Source organism: Triticum dicoccoides, chromosome 3A, assembly GCF_002162155.2.
Source record: "Triticum dicoccoides isolate Atlit2015 ecotype Zavitan chromosome 3A, WEW_v2.0, whole genome shotgun sequence".
NCBI lineage: Eukaryota > Viridiplantae > Streptophyta > Magnoliopsida > Poales > Poaceae > Triticum > Triticum dicoccoides.
The window spans coordinates 677,058,547-677,064,127 of record NC_041384.1 but is presented as its reverse complement, the minus strand read 5'-3'; the positions used below and the strand labels follow the sequence as shown (position 1 = coordinate 677,064,127).

Sequence of the window (5,581 nt, the reverse complement as noted above, 5' to 3'; positions counted from 1 at the left end):
GGCCGCTGGCCGGAGCCGCCATACAGTGAGATCGAGGAGGCCACTGGCCGGAGCTGGCGAGGCGGGGGCGCGGCCGGAGCGCGCGTGGGCGGGGCGGAGGAGGAGCGTGCGTGGCCGGGCGAGGAGTAGCCGCCGAAGAGGCTGCGCGCGTGGCCGTGGCACGCGGAGCTCCACCGCGAGGTCCGCCGGTAGGCGTAGAACGATGGGCTGGGCACGTACTGCTGCGCCGTCGTCGAGTCCCTAGACGGCGAGTCTGGCATCGTCGCGTAGCTCCGGCTGTTCTGCTCTTCTCGTCATCAATGTACCTCTCCTCCACCCACCGATCCAGCCAGTTCCTCCAGCTATTCTACTCCGGCGTGGGCGTGTTGTTGGCGGACGACACGGCGTGGGCGCGGCCAGAGCGGCGCGGACGTGGACTGGGCAGGTGTGTGGGTGGGGCGACGACTGGAACAAATCTCACCCCTAAAGAAAAAATTCACCGAGGCCTCCCCAGAAGGCCGAAAAAATGCCTCCTAGGGGGCACAACGGCTGGAGATGCCCTTAGGGCATCTCCAGCCGTTCGGCCCCCCAGAGCGCCTAAATAGAGCGGCCTGGGGGCGTGCCGGCGCTAGTTCGGCCCCTGGGGGCGACCTAGCTCCCAGTCACGCCCCCAAGCGCCGGCCCCAGGATGGGGAAATTTAAAACTTGGTCGTTCCCGCCCTCAAAAGACGCCACAAATCCGGCAATCGGACGTAGTCTGGCGTTACAAAAAATAGAGCATCGCACGCCGCAAGTTCGCGTGCATGATTCACTCGGCGGGGTCGGCTCCAGGCGTTGGCGGAGTCGGCGTGCTCGGGCTCGGTGGTGTCGGAGCTGCTTCGGTGCTGGGCTGTGTCGGCGCGGCTTCGGCACTGCTGGGCGGCGACGTAAAGGCGTCGTTCGGGCTTGGCGTCCGTGTGGTCGTGGGCGCGGGAGCTTGTGTCGTCGGCGTCGTCGGCGTTGTCGTCCGCATCTGATTCAGGATGAGGCCGCGCTCCGCCATGTACCACGCCCTGAGCTCCTCGTCGTCGCTCTGGAGCATGTCCGCCCCGCCCATCAGAAAAGCCATGTCGGTGTTCCTCTTCTTCACGGCAACATTCGTCCGGAGCAGGTCGAGCTTGATGGCGCTGTTCTTCATCAGCGACGACCACCGCGCCTCGGTCTTCTCTTCACGTACGACGGCCCGAGCCTGGGCGTCGGCGAGGCAATGCTCGATGGACTCCTGCACTCGCGCGGTTGCCGCGTCGGCGTTTTTCCCCTTCTTTGCCAATTTGTGGCCGTCCGGCCGCCCCTGACTTGCGCCCGGAGTCGTCAAGTTCGGCTTGTATGTCTCCTTGGCCTTGTCGAGGGCACGTCGGACTTCCGCCCACTTCTCGCACTTGTCAATGCGCTTGTAGACGTGGAGGTGCTTGAAGTCGGCATCTTGGTTGTCGCCCCGATACATGGCGAACATACGCAGCAGCTGCGCGGAGGAACAAACAGTTGGCGGGCGGCGGGCGTAGCCGACGAAGATATGCGGGCGAACGGCGTGCGTACCTGATCCTCAACGCTGGCGCCGCTCTCCGGGCGAGCCGCGACCTCCTCGACGATTCCATGCCATTTGTTGCACGCCAACTGGATACGCCCCCAATGGTTCGCCATCGCCTTGGAGCCGCGCTGCATGTAGACGCCTTTGAAGTACGGGTCGACGAGCTTCCGCTCGTCGAACTCGGCCTTGATGCGGTCCCAGTATGTCTCCAAGCTCTGGTTCGCGCCGGTGGTCGGGTCGAGGCAGACGACTTTCCATACTTCGGCGAGGCATTCCTCCTCCTTAGACGTCCACTTGATGCGCGGTTCGTCTGACCTAGCCGCCCGCTTCTTCTTCTGGCGCCCCTTCATCGGAACAGGAGCCGGCTCCTCCTCCTCCTCCTCCTCCTCCTCCTCCTCCTCCTCCTCCTCGGGTTCCTGCGCTTCGTGCGCGTCCTCGCCGTAGACGTAGCCGAGCTCGGCCTCCATGTCACCATTGAGATCCACTACCTCGTCCTGGGTGGCGAACCCGGGAGACGTGGCGGCCGCGATCGATCCTGTCGCGATGATGTCGTCCATGTCGGCTCCTGTGTCGTCGGCGTCGCCGAGGTGCGAGAAGGGCAGTGGAGCACGTCGGAGATGGGGCGTCGGTGTGGACGCGTAGGCGGCGTGCGGCGAGTAGTTGTATGGAGGGTACTGCACGCCGACGAAGGCGGGCGAGGGTGTGCGCGTCGCGAGGTGGCCATGGGGAAGGCCACGTTTGGGTTGAACCCCCCGTGCGCGTCGCCGTCGGCGTAGCCGGGCGACGACGATCCCCATGGAGAGCCGACGCCTTGCTGTCCCCAGGGCGCGTACTGGGCGTAGCTGACGGCGGGTGGATTCATCATCCCCGCGTGGTCAACCGATGAGGAAGACGCCGTCGCACGCGCCGCGTTGTCGCGGGCCTTCTTGGCAATGGCCCTGTTCCGCCGGTCGGTGGTGACTGCGTCGCGTCGCTGAACTTCCACCCTCCATTCGGCGCTCGACATGCCCGGTGGCTTCGATGGCGGCGCCCTCGGCTTCCTCTGCTTCGGCTGGGCCACGGTGCCAGTCGTGGTTGCCGCCGCGCGCGGCATGACGGCGACTGAAAGGCGAGCTGGAGGGGGTTTGGCGGGAGAAAGGAAGAGAATGGCGGGAGGAACGCGAGCGAGCGGGAGAGATGCGAGGGAAAAGCGTCAAGAAACGGCGGGAAAAGGCCCTCGGGTTGCCGCCAAGGCGGGCCCACGCGCCTTTTTCGCTTGCGCCGACTCCCCAAGCGTCCCCCAGGGCGCCGGGTTCGGCCTGGGTCCGCGGGCACCAGTTTTTGCCCGAGCCGGCGAAAAACGGGTTTCTGGGAGCGCCACTGGGCCGTTTTTTTGGCGCCGACGCGACAAAATCATCTGAGGAGGGCCTGTTGGGGGCGCGGCTGGAAATGCCCTAATAAGCAGCCTAGGATCTCGCGCCGCTCGCTGCCCACGCGCACCCACGTGCGTGGCAGGTGCAGTGCAAGAGGCATACGTTTCGACCGGCCAGAGAGTCACTGTGCTACGTCCGTCCCATATCGGGCATGCCCTCGGGTCACTAAACGACAGGCCTTTCACCAAAGAGGCCGCCCACCTTTGCAGGGCGGGCGAAGGCGGCGGGTGCCCCTTGGGCTGTGCCGGGGGTCAAGCAGCTACTCCTCGTTGAAGTATTAGACTGGACTGGACAGGTACTGATGAATGCACGCGGAGAGAGAGAAGCAAGCAAGGGTGAAAAAACCGCGGGAATCTTTGGCATGTTCTACAATGTTCTGGGCCGGCCAGTCATACTATACTACACGACAGAAGAGCCTCGAAAAAGCAAGAAGGCCGCGTCCGGGGTCCGGCAACACGCCTGATCGGCCTGCATGCGTCGCCACCTGCGCAGCGCGGACCGACGGAACGCCGGAGCCCATGGCGCGGACGTGCTTTGCATCCTAGGCAGGGCCCGTGCGGCGGTGGCCGGAGCGGTGGGATGTCATCCGGTTCATCTGCCAGCGCGCCGGACTCGATCCCCGGCATTACTTCAAAGTCTGCTTGCCCATTTAAGCTGGCACCCAAGACGACGACGGCCACCACACCGCACTGCGCCTCTCTCCACCTTCCTCCCGGCGCCTCCCCATCTAGCACGCACGCTCTACAATATGAGATCTGCCCCAGCTTTTCTTCTTCTTTTGCTGCAATTGATTGTAATCCCGGACTGCATCTAGATAGATCAGCAAGTTCAGGAACCAATGGCGGCAAACGATGCAAGAGGAACACGACCTCGATGATTCTCCAAGAAATCAAGGCAAAGACATGAACGAACCGAGGCAAAACGAAAGTAGGCAAGAGCAGAGCAGATGGAAATGGGAGGAGGAAGGTGACAAAAAGCAAGGCAAGGCGGCAAGAAAACCATCAACAACAGGGAGGAGAAGATATTTTTCTTACCACTCAGTCGGCGACGCCTGGAGGCATGCAGTGTGTGCGCAGCGCAGGTTCCCGGAGGACCGGAGTGGAGGCGCGCGTCGCCATTTGGCTGCCTCCCGGCCGCAGCCTCAAGCAGAGAGAGAGAGGGGGGGGCAGGCCTTGGTGTTTTCCGCCGCATTTTATAGCTCGGAGTGGGGTAGTACCACGTCGCGGCACGGCCCGGAGGAAAGCAAACGCGGGCCGGCGTGTCGACCCACCATTGGCCAGCGGCCCCTGACGCCTCTCCACAGCGCCGTATGCAGGCACGCGAGGTACGCTGGGTTGGGAGTTTGTCGCTGGGGCACGCGGCGGCTCGTGGGATGCTCCGTGCAATGCATCGAGTAGCTGCTAGCGGGGCTAGTGGCGTGTTTTGACCCCTTTCGGAAATTTGATAGAGATCTGATCCTGCCTTGCAAAAAAATTGTGATCTGACCATTTTTTTATCACCAAAGGCCTTGCGATAGGGTTGTATGTCCTACCGTAAATTTTTTCTAAGTATGAAACATAGTGCATGCTCCCAACTACCGTCAGGCACCTTGGTGATAGGTTGTACAGGCTACCGTCAAACTGTTTGGCGGTAGGGTGTTTTTTACCGCCAAGGTCCCTGGCGGTAGGCTGTTACACCCTATTATCATGGACCCTAGCGATAGCAAAAGAATTAAATCCCGAAATTTTACAAACTACAATCAGATCTTGATTAACTTTTAGAAAATGGCCAAAACACGAAATTTTGCCTCCTGCGTCCAGCGGGCAGCATGGGCTTCATGTGAAATCTCGGAGACAGAGATGATTTGTGTGAGTCGTTGGTCCAGCCGAAGTTTTGTCCGTATGCAAAAGTGCCCTTGCCATATTTGTGACGAAAGGGGTTTCCACGCGTAAGCGGAGTTATTAGCTCGAGCTCAAATGAGCCCGGTGAACAGTAAAATCTGATTTAAAAAATCAATTTTTTTTATGAAAACATTGAAAAAAGTTTTACGTGCTCACAAGATTTCATCTTGAAATCACATTCATGAAAGTCGTGGCAAACAAAACAAAATTGATGCTCCAATTCGAAAGCATTTTGGGGTGCTGATTTGTTTTGTTTTTACCACGACTTTCACGAATATCTTTTCAAGATGAAACTTTATGGGCACGTAAAACTTTTGTCAATGTTTGCGCCCAAAAAGAAATTTCAGATTTTTTTTAATGTTTTTCAATTTTTTTTTCTGATTTCAGTGTTCATCCCGAGCTCAAATGAGCTTCGGAGTAGAAGATGAATTTTGTTTCCCCGCCCCATTTTATTAAAAAGGGGGCAACAAAGCATCCAAACCAAACTGTACCACATATTGTAGATATTAGAAACAGAGCTTGGAACAGGAAAACTAAAAAATTCTAGCCGTCACCTCCCAAATAGCTTGAGCAAAAATGCATTCAAACATGAGATGAAAAACAGATTCAAGCTCGTGGCAATATAAGCATGTACGGTCTTCCACATGTTGGCTCTTCAATAGACTATCTCTAGTGAGTATCTTGTTCTTAACATCCAACCATGTAAAAATATGAAATTTTCAGAGCCATTTCTAGCATAGAGT

General features: G+C 58.6%; 1 long non-coding RNA gene across 1 annotated transcript in view; it reads right to left on the bottom strand.

Annotated features, from left to right (window-relative positions):
- LOC119270129 overlaps positions 1–4,109 on the bottom strand; it is a 9,095-nt gene extending 4,986 nt beyond the window's left edge. The window contains exon 1 of the long non-coding RNA XR_005133934.1: positions 3,993–4,109. This is a non-coding gene — a long non-coding RNA (uncharacterized LOC119270129). The remainder of the gene's footprint in view (positions 1–3,992) is intronic.
- Positions 4,110–5,581: the final 1,472 nt, after the last annotated feature.